The following is a 14,157-nucleotide window of genomic DNA, read 5'->3' on the forward strand; positions in this document are numbered from 1 at the left end:
TTGGAGGAGTGTAGTCAATCAAAGCTCAGATATCAAGTTTGCAACCCATCAAATTTTTACATCTTATTAGAAGCTTATGGTTAGTTTGATTCTCATGATATAACTAATGCTTTGAATCTAAGAAAAAAGCACCTTGTATTTAAATAAAAATGTGGTTTTTAAACGAAAAAAAATATGTTTATACGGTTTAAAATGTAATAAAAAATATATTTATACAGTTTCAAATGAGAAATAGACAAAATTGAACAAAATTTGATAAATGATGTTCGATTGGAACAAAAAAACATAGTGTCAAAATTAAAATAAAAATTAAACTTAATGTCAAAATCGAAAAAAAATGAAAACTTAGTGTTTTTTATGGAAAAAAAAATCAATTTTGACACGTCAGCATATAATGTCAGCATGCCACGTTATCAAAACTTACACGTCAGCATGTAACCTGGTTAACCGGTCAAATGGTCAGAATTGTAATAAATTGGAAAATACGGTATCAAAATTGATACAAAAAAAACACGGTGTCAAAATCGAATTTCTGTTTAAAAAGTGTTTTTGTACCATTTACCCTTAATTTATAAATAAAAAGTACATTGATTTCCAAAAGATGTACTATTAAAATAAGTGTAATAATTATCAAGAATTTAAAAGGTCTAAGTCATTGAATACAATATTAAACCTTATATATTTGATTTTACAACTCAGAATGCTTTTTAATTAATGATGCTTAATTGATTGATTTAAATGTTATTTTAATTACATTTATTATATTGGTTAATCTTAATTGTATTTTACTTATCTTTAATTTTCCTTTTATAACTCAACATCTTTTCTTTTACTCTAATAAATGAACATCTATTTGCCACATGTCAATCTCTCATTAGTTTTGATATTTGTCATTTTGTGGTATTTTTGAAATAAATAATATCCACATATCAAATTTTATTTTTTTATTTTTTTCAATTTTAAAAATTAAAAAGTCATATAATACTTATAGCGATATATGTAAAATATTAATTGTAATAAATGTGATAGTAAATTGCAATAAATATGTTTTTTTAATATTTATTTAAAACAATATTAAAGGTTTACATTTTAATTTTTAATATTTTTAAATCAACCCATATAATATACAGATTTCATACATAGTGTCTTACAAATAGTAGTTATTAATTGGTTACTTTGAATACGAACTCAATTGCATGGATATCACGTGTCAATATCATATAATCATCCATATATCTCCCAACACGATCAACATATATGAGAAATCATTTCATAAAAGTATTATATTTATAACAACAATAAAAATTATTAATTTTAATATTAGATAGTAATTTGAAGAGTTAGAGATATATATAAAAAAATTTAAATAAGCAAATATAAATGTATAATAAATAGATTGATATAAAATCATAATAGAAGTATTTTTTTCCCGTACAAGTAATAGTTAAAAATATTACAATAAAATCATAAATTAATTTGTTTTAGCTTGCTTTTATCATTATATTAAGTTCATTATACTATATATTAAAATTATGTGGCCTTAGCTACAGTATCTAACCACAGATACTGTTCCTTAGGTTACTTACTTTACGATGGTTAAGTTAATTCGCACTGCACCACCTCAATGCTCTGCAACTATTTTCGTTTCCACGCGTTCTTCTCTGCCTCCACCGACTTCGTGCTACCAACAGGTGTCCTCCACCGTTTCTATTCCCAATAATATTACTCAACCATATCTTCTCTAAACCGATTCAAGTCCACGCCCTTCTATCATAATCCACCGATTTCCTTCTCGACGATGATGTCCTCCACCGTTTTTATCCCCCAATACTATTGCTCCGCCACACCACTCTCTTCATCCACGTCTTCTACATGGCCTCAAAGTCCTTCAAAGAATGGATTCCGTATGTTTCCTGTGGAAGATACGATGTATGGGACTAACGGGATGCTGTAGCAGGAGCACCTGCTCGATTATCGACAACGCTTACGATAATCCAAAAGGCCTCAACATCACAAATTTCGGCAATCACCAAACTACCTCGGCTTAAAATTGTACAAAATTAACTCCATGGAATCCATGATAAGTTCCTTGAACCTCTTCAACTTCATAACTTTTATTATTTCTTCTGTTTCCAGCCTCCACACTTCAATTCCCCTAATTTGTAACTCTTATCTGTTCATTATCAGGGTGATATAATTTATGTGGAGGGGCATTTTGGTTATGATTCAGATTTTTTGGTTCTTGACTCACTTATGCGTCTTTTCATGAATGTTGAAATGGAATCACATGCATTATAAATTTCAAGAATAATGAGAGGATTAGTAATGCAACCATGTTTGCCAGCATTTTCAATTTTCTTTAGATTGTTCCTTAGAATAGGTGATTACGGAAGTGTTTGGACAGAGATATGATCAGAAAATGACCTCGCTTGTGGTGGCATACTAAGTGTTTGTTAATATGTCTGAGTGAACTGCAGTTACCTGATTCTAAAATTAGTTGCGTACTCCAACGTTAGTTTCTCTGAAATCATACTTTTTTCCATGAAATTCAATCATTACTTGAACTATCTTAACAGTTTTCCTCTTCTTGTGTGCTCAGTCAGAAATTGTTGGGCAGAATCCAATGGAAAATAATTGGTGAGAAAGAGAGGGTGAAACAGGGGTGCCGTTTTTGTTGCTATCTACACCAACTGCATCTCACATGGAACATATTTCGTTGATTCACTTGAGGTGGTGATGACAACAACTCCTGGTTGCCACCATCTCCAAACGCTAGCTGCCTCCGCTAAAATCTCCTTCTATCGCTAGCCAAATTCCAGATTAACCCACCACAACTGCTTGAGCAAAAAGATGAAAAAGGTTAGGAGTATGTTGAGCAGTAGAAACTAGAAAGGTTAATACCTGAGTTATTATTCTTTATGTCTTATTTTGACTTTTATGATCAAATTTTAGCCTATGGCTTTGTTTTGCCCAATGATTTTGCATCACCGTAGTTGAAGTTGATTTGTATAATTTGCATTATGTATCTTCAAGAAAGTTTCGCATATTAATCAGATGGAGACTTAGCAAAATGATTATATCTTTTATTAAGTTTATTTGTATCTTTATGTTTAATGTATCAGAATTGATGGCGATTTGGACACACTAAATTTGAAAACAATTCTGTAAATAAGCCACTAGCTCAGCTGAAGAACACTCATGGCAATTCACTGTTTTTTTTTTTTAATCATAATCAATGAATGGATGTTTTTCTCCGGTACAGACTGGGCATCTTTCTTTTGGATACTTGAAGTTTTGTTGTAAAAGGGATTAGGTATCCTTTTCTACACACTTCAATATTTTGAATGTGTGATTTTGTTTTGTTTTTAATTTGTTGAAGGTCATTTATTCTAAAACTTTTTTTCTTTAATTGTGTTATTTTTTTGCAGCTTTATACACAACATTACCAACACCGGCAGCTATCTGGACATGTTCCCTTCTTGGCCTATGAGAGTTCACCTAACCCCAAGAGTAATTCTTTTTTCCCTTATTAACTTATCTTTGACCATTTCTTTATGCCATTTTATTCATTCTCTTAACTACTAAAAAACAATTTTCAGCTTCAATATCTCTCAACAACTCATCCTTTTCTTGTACCCAATCAATCAATTTCATTTTCGTTTCCAAGTTTGAATTTTTAAGGCATTTTTGTGATAAAAAAACATGTTTCTAAGTTAATCAGGATGATTTTTTAAGACATCTTTATACTGTCGAAAATCAAATTTTTTTTAAGCTCACTTTTAAGTTTTTAATATCGTATTTTCTCACATACCAATTTTTCAAAGATTACATTTTGAACCTACTTAAATGATTAAACATTTGTAATTTTGGCAATGTGGATGCGCTTGAAACTATAGCAACTGCTGAGCATTTTATTGCAACTGATATAGAATGGGATCCTACTGGAAGGTAACTTTTTCAAATATGTGTATGTACTAAAATGTGCATTTACGTGACATTGTTTCATTTTTTTAACCTACATATACAACAAATTGATTTTTATATGAATTATGCAAAAGGACAATTCAGTTTCAATTAAGACCAAAAGGTGAAATATTTTAGTCAGTGAAGAAAGCAACATCGTGTCATGAAAGAAAATAAAACAACGGGTATTGGGTTTGACCAATTTTACTCTTTTCAAAAAGCTTGGATTTGAGGATATTGATACGGTTTATTTAGCACAATTATTCGGGACAAATTGTCTTTTTGCTATTAAGGTTTATGGATACCGAGTTTTTGAAAAGAAGGAAGAAGATGCCAGGGACACATATGGAAAGACAAATTTCGAGAAATTTTCATCATCACCTTAAAGGATTTTTTTGGAAGACATATATGTTTCTATTATTGGTAAACTAATTGAAATCATGTTGCTATTATATTGTTTCTTATCGTGATTTTTTTTTCCTTTAACATTATAGATTATGTACTTTATAACTCCCATCTTTTGGATGTCATCTATGTTACCTGTTATCTTTCTAATATCATTTCTATGTTGTTGTTATGTAAACCTACTTTTCATCATATATTAACTTTTTTTATATGAACGATCACTTCGTAAATATATCAAAGTTAACCACGACTAATCCAAACACTGATAATTAGAAAACAAAAGTCATTATAACCCATGCGGAGCATGGGATCTACGCTAGTTAGTAAATATTATTCACCACCAAAAAACATTATGAAGACCAAATATATATATATATATATATATATATATATATATATATATATATATATATATATATGACTGTTATATAGCCAACTTTACGTATAGAACCTCCAAAACCCTGTCGTTTCATATAAAAAAAAGACCCACCACCGTTTTCAGCTGATTTTCTTCCTCAAATACTCATGTGATCATTTTCTGACGTATCGATCTACACCTCCCAGATTGTCCGTTAATTCCATTCTCGTGCTTCTTCCTTCTTCCTTATCGTTTTACTCCAATCATCGGGATAGGCAAAAAAAATTGAATATGAAGAATTTTGTCGGATCCTTTCTTACCGAAGAGTGTCGTAATATTGAAGATTGAAGACGATCAGAACTTGAAGACGATCAGAACTGAAATAGGCTTACTTTTTATCCTAAATTCCCTTTCTCTATCGAATTTTAGCAAAGCCATACAATACAGAGACGTACCCAGTGTCTTAAAGTCATCAATTTCGTGTTGTTTCCCACTAATTGAACTACACTGTTCACTACGTATTTAGGTCATCTAGTTGGTGGGTATTTCTATTTTGTTCAGTATAAGCTGTCAGTGCTTGATCACGGTAGAATTTCAGGTTTGATGTCTCAATTTAATCTTGTTGGGATTTTCTTAATTCTCTTTTTTTACCGATTTTTGAGGTTTGGGGTTTAGTATGATAGTATTCCAAATTGTTGTATGTCTAATTCATTAGTTCAATTTGATGTATATCTTTTCACGTGAGATGTACCGGAAACCAGTTGGAAAAAAACCAAATTATAGTTTCTTCATGAGATCAGCATGTTTATGGTTGAAAGCTTAAGTCATAAATTCATATTAATCTGCATACACACATTTGACATTATAACTAATTATTTGATATTGATTCAAAAAAACATATTTAACAAAGTTAGTATGTAGTTTTTTTACTCAACAGAGGCATGATGTTCCAGGAACTCTAGTGTTGTCAGCAAGAGCATCAGAATTATTGAGCACATATTCTAACCTGTACAGATTTGCATATTTTTTGATGTCAAATATATCAAATAAGAGTGGTAAAGGTACAAGAGTGGGATGGCATGCTGGTTGATACATCATGTTTACTTTAAAACCTTTTTAAGCCTTTCTTTTTGGTTTTTTGGTTTTGTGTACACAGATCAACATGGATGCATCTAATATGGCTTAGTTCACAAACCAACAACAAAGCTACAATATATAATAGTATATATTGCAATTTATGCAACTAATTTTTATTAAAGGGTCATCAATACTTTTGTTATTGCTTGCTCTCTATCTTTATTCAGGACGCCCACATTCGATTGCAAATGTCAGATGTTGCATCCGATTGCAAATGCCAATTATTAGACTCGATGTCAAGAAAAATTCTTGTTGTAAATTTATTTTTTAAATTGATTACGACTATATTAAAGTAATGATTTATAGTAATTTTTTTTCTTATTATAGCATTTTACTTTCTATTTTTTTTCTATTATTGCATTGTACATACACTTTGTTTCATTAGTGCATTGTATCATAGAAGGTACACTTGGTGCATAAAATATTTTATAATAACATAATCAAAGAATGGTGATCGGATTTTATACACAAACATGAAACAATTATTAAACATTAAATACCAATAAGAAATGAGAGCCCATGATACTAAATCACTAATTAAAATAAACAGTATAAAGTACATTGTGAGTGGAGAAAACTCAAGTATCAAATAACCAATTTTGTTATTTTAATAGTAATGAAAACTCTCAAATAACCAATTTCATTGGTTTATGTAAATCAAATAAAAAAAATTCAGCTAGTTCTCTTATTATGTACCACCCCTAGAATAACTTCAAAAAAATAGCTTCATCGTTTCTCTTGTAAAGCCTCCTCTGCCTATACCAAAAAGAAAAATAAAAAATGAGCATTAGATTACAAAAATCATAAAGCTTAAAAAAATACCTTTCTGCTTGGACAACCAGTAGCATAATGACCCAGATCCTTGCAATGAGAACAAGTTCTCTTTTTCTTTGCCAGCTCCAAAGAAGACTTAATCCTGTTTGCATTTTTAGGACGCCCTTATGAGGCATCATGTCTAACTGGGAAATTCCTACACAAGAATCTTGAGATACGTTTTGAGGTCCATTTGGCTTTTTCTGAATAATTTCATCTTCTAAAAACTTTATCACTAAATTGTTGAACTTTTTTATCTTTGAAGGGGAGTCTTTTGCATGTTCGATTGCTTTGTTACAGTTTGCACGGACATACCATAGGGTTAAGGCACTAACTTCCTTTTCGGTATTGATCTCATGCATTCTGACGCTGTGACTACCCAACCTAAACCTTGCATCAAGTGTCCACCTAGGTAAAATATAATGGTCAGGAAGGGTTTGAACATTTCTCTTCTTGATCACGTATAGACTATGTTTGCATAATATGCCATATGTTTCAAACTTAGCACACGAACATCTGACATTCACTTGATTCGTGAAACGATAACTAACAAATCTCCAATGCGCTTTATCAATATCCACTTGGCCAACTCTATATTTGATTTCTTTTGTACATTTGCTTAATGTTTCATGAGTTAAATTTTGTGTAGCTTCTATCCATTCTTTTTTAAAAATGTCAAAAATATTTTTGGTATAACATTCACCTGCTTTTGCTTCTATTGGATGAACAGAAGATAGAATTGGCTTCGAGTTCATAGTCTTAAAGTCTTCATCTTCTTCAACGGCTCTTCGAGATTCAACTGCTTTATCATATTGAACTACAAACTCATTCAATATTGTCTTGGAATTTACAAATCCATCAAAAAAGGAATGAATGCTCTCGCTTCGTCCACTGGTTGGCATGCCGGCAAAAGAACATCCTTTAAGTAGGCTTTAACCCAATGTTTTCATTGGTTATACATATCGATGATCCAACAACAATTTTCAAGGTTATACTTACCACGCATAACTTCCCACTCTGTTTCAAATTCTTCAGCTGTATCACTTTTTACCCACTGTCTATAAGACTCCTTAAAATCACTATAATGGGCTACAAGCGGTCGGAGATGTTCAAGCTCATGCTTCTTAATATGCCATGCACAGTAGCGATGTCGAGTGTTTGGAAACACTTTTTTTATTGCATTACCAATTGCTTTATCTTGATCAGTTATTATTGCAGATGGGTGCTTGTTGAACATGCACTTTAAAAAATGCTCAAATAACCAACAAAAAGTTTCTTCCTTTTCATTTTCTAGCAATGCACCACCAAACAGTATGGTTTGACCATGATGGTTCACCCCAACAAATGGAGAAAATGGCATCTTAAATTTGTTTGTCATGTATGTAACATCAAAGACAACAACATCTCCGAATTTAGTATAGGCATCCCTTGATCTTCCATCGGCCCAAAAAATATTTCGAGGAGACCCGTCCTCAAATAAATCCACAACAAAATATTGGTTGTCATCTACTAATGCTTTATCTTGGAAATGTTTGATAAGCCCGTAAAACTCTTTACCTTTGTATTGTCTTCGTTGCTCAGATAATATATCCACACATTGTTTTGAAGTAACATCAAGATCCTGTGGAGTTTTCATTGCATTAACAACCTTTTTTATTTGGGAAGGCTTTAATCCTGATTGACCAAGCTCCAACATAAGAGATTTACATGCCAATGAACGATGGAGCTTCCCATGAGAACGATGCTTCATTACTTTTGTAGGTGTAACACTTAACTCATGATTGTGGGTATCGTTAAACATGTCCGCAAACCATATCCCATCTTTTCCCTTTGAAATTCGAAGCATTGCTTGGCATCCGGTCCTCAAATTTCTACGTTGTTTCTTTGCAACCCCAGAACTATTAGCCTTCAATCTTTTAAAGCCTTGTTTATTGCAAACGTACATTTTACGGTATGGCTCATTTGTCGTCTTGTTTTTAAAGGCCCAATGAATTCGTATACCAAATCCATGTAAAAAAGCGTATTGATTATAAAACGTATATGCATCATGAGGTGTACTAAAAACCTTTCCAATGATACTTTCATCTCCATCGTGACCCAGATTTACATCGATATCATTTATTTTCTCGTATTCTAAAGTTGATTCTAGATAACTATTTGTATCGATGTCGTTAACCATATGTGTTTCAATAGATTTGTCTGCTACTTGTATTTCTGTGTTCATAGTGAATGACCTGTAGTACATATATGGCTATTAGGCATTTAAGCTTAGGTATAGAATATAAAACTCGACGTCGTTTTGTAGATGAACAATCAAATCCTTAAATTGATTTTACGATTTCCTAGCATATGGTTTCTTTCCTTCTTTCGATCTTAGTATTCACGATCATTCTTTATTGACTAGTCATCTTCAACCCTAATATCGTCTTTTTTGATTTTGCATCGCTTGTTCCAGGTCGATTTTAGTCGTTAATTTTCCTGCAGTGATTGTCTTCTTCAAATTCACATCCCCTGTTCCATTCCAGGTAGTAATTAAATATTTCCCGGTAATAATAAAGTTGTGCACTGTTTATCTTATTTAAATTAAAATTAACACATTCCCATGTAGTAATTTTATATATATATATATATATATATATATATATATATATATATATATATATATATATATATATATATAGTAAATTACTAAAATCGTTCCTATGGTTAGGTCAAAATTTCATTTTTGATCCCTAACTTTTTTTTTGCACTTGGATCGTTCCTATGGTTTGATTTTGTTGCGATTTTCATCCCTATGGTTTGATCAAAATTGCACGTTTGGTCCCTAATTTTATGTATGTAAGGGACAAAAAACGCAACAAAATCAAACTACAAGGACGATCCGAGTGCATAAGAAAAGTTAGGGACCAAACGTGAAATTTTGACCAAACCATAGGGACGATTTCAGTAATTTACTCATATATATATATATATATATATATATATATATATATATATATATATATATATATATATATATATATATATATATATATATATATATATATATATATGTGTGTGTGTGTGTGTGTGAGACTTTTGCCAAAAGTTCACAAATAATAATTCATCAAAAAAAATTACTATAAGTAGATTTGACACATCTAATGTTACTAGTTCGAGAGAGACTTTCTACATATTTCAACATAAATAATAAGAAAAAACTTCAAAAATGGTCTGGTTTCTGAAAATTTCAAGTTTAGTCCTTAATTTCAAAAAACCTCACAGATGGTCCTTGTGCTTTCAAAACTTTTAACAAATGGTCTTTTTCGCTAACTCCGTTAGCTTTTGATCGTTAAGTGAAGGGCATTTATGTCATTTCACTATTACAGGGACCATTTATGAAGTTTTGTCTTATTTAAAAAAATAAAAAAATATAATTATTTAATATAGAAGGGTCCTCTCTCTCTCTCTCCTTTTTATATTCAAAGAGATATTTCTTAGCTTTTTACCCTTCAATTTTTTACTTTTCTTTTGTGTTTGGTGTTGGTGTCGGTGTTGTGTTTCTTCCTCTTCAGCTCAACTTCATGATCTCTCTTTCGACATCAGCCTTCCTAACACTTCCTCTTTGTCCTCTTCGATTCATAGTGATAGTATTGATTCATCATCCAAATCAAATACTTTGTAACAATGTAACGCCCGTAGATCAGGGCTAGTCATTTTAGAGACGATAAGCGTCAAAAATGACTTTTTGATGATAGATTATTTAGAATGAGTAATCTTAACTAAGTTATAGTATATGTTACAAGGATTCCACATATAAAGAACGTCAAAATCCGAGTTATAACGAAGAAGTTATGACCTGTCGAAGTTTCGCGACAGAACCCGCACGACACAACGCGACGTAAAAAGTGAATTTACGTTAGAGCGATATTTATCCTTAGCGATATAAACGAAAGTCGTAGAATACGTTAAACCGTGAGCGTGCATAAAAAGAACGTCAAAATCTGACTTCATATGAGGAAGTTATGATTTTTCTAAGTTTCGACTTAGCGGTATGCAGCCCGAATACTCGATTTGAGATCGAACGGTTTTTAGCCGAAACAATCTAAACGAGAATCGAATATCTCATTAATAGTAGTGAAACGATAAAAAGATAGGCGAGAATGGACATCAGATGAAGATGTTATGAATTTATAATGGAGTTTTCCTGTCCCAACCTACTAAAAATAATATATAAGTAATATATTTAAATTATATTAAAAATAAAGTCAAATTTAGCCAACGAAGTCTAAACGAGAGTTGTAGGTCATAATCTCACCTACGTGTCGATATAAAGAACGTCGAAAACAGAGTTCATATGCGAAAGTTATGAATTTCTGAAGTTCAGGGCGCGAAACCCCAAAATTGCCAGATACCACGACGTGGCAAGCAGTGCCATGACGTGACAAGTCTTTTGACACCTCCTGGAGTCCCCCAGACGCAACTTGCAATGACGCATGCAATGACGACCATGCCCACGACGTGGCAAGGGCAAATTTTGCCCTATAAATAGATTTGAAGGGCCAACCGTTTAGGGTTGCTATTTTCTCTCCTCTCTCTCCCGTTTTACCTCGATTTACGTGCAAAGAAATACCCCCTAAGCCCCGGTATCAACCTCGAGGCCCGAAGCAAGTCCTGAAGCCCGAAGATCCCGAGAAGAAAAGAATTTCCGAGTCAAAGCTCTGTCCGCGAGAAACCCGATCTGTGAAGTGGTCTCGGTTTCACCGAAGAATACTACTCTTAGATCCGTAGTGTTGTCCGATCATCTTCTGATCACGTGAGTGTATAGTCCCTTTCATAAACACGATATTAATACAAGTATTGTTTGAATGTATTAAGTATATGTTTGGTGTGAGTGTATAGTTACTTTCTTCTAACACATAAATATAAACTATTAGCTATGAAATACGTGTTATGTGTTATATATTATTTGTCTATTTGAGTTGGGCTTGGAATTGATGTTTTTATACGGGTGTTAAATGATTTAAACTGTATATGTATTTTATATCTACAAATGTGTCGGGTAGAACATGGGGAGATGAAATAGCGGTGACTATGAGACGTAGTGCCTATTGAGTAAAGCATTGGTGACGATGCGACTTTGTGCTTATGGAGTAAGCTTTGGTGACGATGCGACTTCGTGCCTATTTGATAAACCTTGGTGACGATGTGACTTCGTGCCTATTGAGTAAACGCTGGCGACTATGTGACTTAGTACCTATTGATAAACCTTGGTGACGATGTGACTTCGTAACTATTGTATAAACCTTGGTGACTATGGAGTTAGCGCCTGATAACTATGGATTTAGTATCTGATAGATAAGCTTTGGCAACAATGGACTTCGTGTCAATTCCTTAGGTAAATCCTTAGGAACGAATGGATAAAGGATAGTTGATTCTTAGGGTAAAACCTTAAGAATAAAGAGGATAATGGGGATGAGTATTTGGGTTGATTGTTTGATAATTGAATATAATAAATGTATTATTGTGGGTTGAAAACCCTATATGCTCACCAGGCTCCCAAGCCTGACCCACTCAGTTTTCTTTGCATTACAGGTAATAGCACAAGGGTATAAGTTGGTGGACTTGACGAGAGAATTTGGATTATAGATCAATAGTTATAATGTAGCGACCCGTTCCCGGTATGTTGATTTATTGGCAATTGTAGTGAGTTTTTCTAGAGGGACTCGGCGAGTTCTAGCCTGACTCGCCGAGTTGGGTCGCATATTCTGTGCACGCGAGAGCCGGGGACTCGGCGAGTCCATATCCCGGACTCGACGAGTCCGTCCGTCTGGGTGAAACCCTAAAATCCCCGGGTTGCCCACTATTTATACCACCTTATAGCCCCCATTCTCGCCTCCCTCACCCTGAGAACACAGTGTTAGAGCCCCAAACCTCCATTGAAGAGCTTATATGTGTTTTGGTGCCATTTTGTGAAGGTTTGAAGAAGGAGAAGAAGGAAGAAGCAAGGAGAAGTGTTGTAGTGCAAAGATCCAAGGCCAAATCAGAGCTAATAGAGGTATTTTCGGAGTTCCATCTTGTTATATGCTTTAAACTTCCATTAGAGCTCTCCCAAGAGCTAGTTGATGCTTGTTCCAAGCCTTACACTTGCATGAATGTCTTATTAAGTCGGAATATCTATGGATCTGAATGTTGGGGTGTAGTAAAGCCCAGATCTACTGTCTTTTTGGAGTTATATTGCATGATAACCATAGATCTACCCATTTTATGCATCTTTTAGCCTTATTTCCCTTATTCATGGGGTTGTGCACGTAAAGTTGGAAACTTTACGTGGTAAAACAGCTTATTGGACTCAGATCTATCAATTGTATGCATTGGATTCAAACAAAACCAAGTAAAAATCTGTTGCATGGCGGCGACTCGCCGAGTCGGAAGAACGACTCGACGAGTCAGGTCGCGAGTTCCGAGTTCTTCAGTTTTTTTAGTGTCGAGTGGACGAGATGAGTTAGGGAGTGGACTCAGCGAGTTGAGAGTAGACTCGGTGATGGAGGGACTCGGCGAGTTTGTTCATACAACTCGGCGAGTCCAAGGCAATCTTCTTGGGGATCAAGAACAACTCGTCGAGTCTGTTCATACGACTCGGCGAGTCGGATGAAGATTGTCTGAGTTCTTGGATTCAGAGGGTACTCGTCGAGTCGATGCCCCACTCGACGAGTAGCAGCGTGAAGAACTGAGAGATGAGACTAGGACTCGGCGAGTTGGGTAGCCCGACTCGGCGAGTCAGCCCAGAGTGAGTTGACTTTGACCAAGGGTAAAAGAGTCATTTTACCCCCAAGTGCAGTGTTTAGTATTTGATTGAGTGTGTTTATGGACTTGTAGCCGAGGAGATTCAGGAGCAGCCGCCGTTAGCTCTCCGAGCCACACACTCAGCAGCCAGCTTACGAGGTGAGTTTCCTTCCAGTAGGAACGGGTCTAAGGCCACAATGTCGGCCCGTTCAGTTAGCAGTAGTTTCCGGATTTAGGTCCGATGCAGCGGTTAGTATGTTCGATGCCTTCGTGGTTCGAACAGGATTTGTGTGCTATGTTTTATGTGTTAAGTATTATGTGTTCCGGGTCACGGCCCGATGTAGCATGTCGTATATGTGTTATGCTAGTTGATGTGTTATGCCATGCCATGTTCAGTCAGACAGTTCCGGACTTCGGTCCGATGCAGTTAGTTCCGGACTTCGGTCCGATGCAGGGGACAAGGTCCCAGTCAGTTCCGGACTTCGGTCCGATGCAGTTAGTTCCGGACTTCGGTCCGATGCAGGGGACAAGGTCCCAGTCAGTTCCGGACTTCGGTCCGATGCAGTCAGTTCCGGACTTCGGTCTGATGCAGTAGTTCCGGACTTCGGTCCGATGCAGGGGATAAGGTCCCAGTCAGTTCCGGACTTCGGTCCGATACAGTTTCCGGGCTTCGGCCCGATGCAGTGGGCAAGGCCCAATATGTGTTTATATGCTAT

General features: G+C 34.6%; 1 long non-coding RNA gene and 1 pseudogene across 3 annotated transcripts; one reads left to right on the forward strand and one right to left on the reverse strand.

Annotated features, from left to right (window-relative positions):
* Nucleotides 1–1,561: 1,561 nt before the first annotated feature.
* On the forward strand, nucleotides 1,562–4,454 carry LOC145047243 (uncharacterized). 3 transcript variants are annotated; one of them, XR_013682169.1, is made up of 4 exons: nucleotides 1,572–2,511; nucleotides 2,600–2,859; nucleotides 3,429–3,948; nucleotides 4,059–4,454. It is a non-coding gene; the product is annotated as an uncharacterized LOC145047243 (long non-coding RNA). The 3 variants fall into 3 exon arrangements; XR_013682168.1 differs by having other exon boundaries at nucleotides 1,562–2,511; nucleotides 2,600–3,313; nucleotides 3,429–4,454; XR_013682167.1 differs by having other exon boundaries at nucleotides 1,606–2,511; nucleotides 3,429–4,454.
* Nucleotides 4,455–6,589: 2,135 nt separating this feature from the next.
* Nucleotides 6,590–8,900, reverse strand: LOC145046478 (protein FAR1-RELATED SEQUENCE 5-like; annotated as a pseudogene).
* Nucleotides 8,901–14,157: the final 5,257 nt, after the last annotated feature.

Source organism: Lactuca saligna, chromosome 5, assembly GCF_052625555.1.
Source record: "Lactuca saligna cultivar CGN05327 chromosome 5, ASM5262555v1, whole genome shotgun sequence".
NCBI lineage: Eukaryota > Viridiplantae > Streptophyta > Magnoliopsida > Asterales > Asteraceae > Lactuca > Lactuca saligna.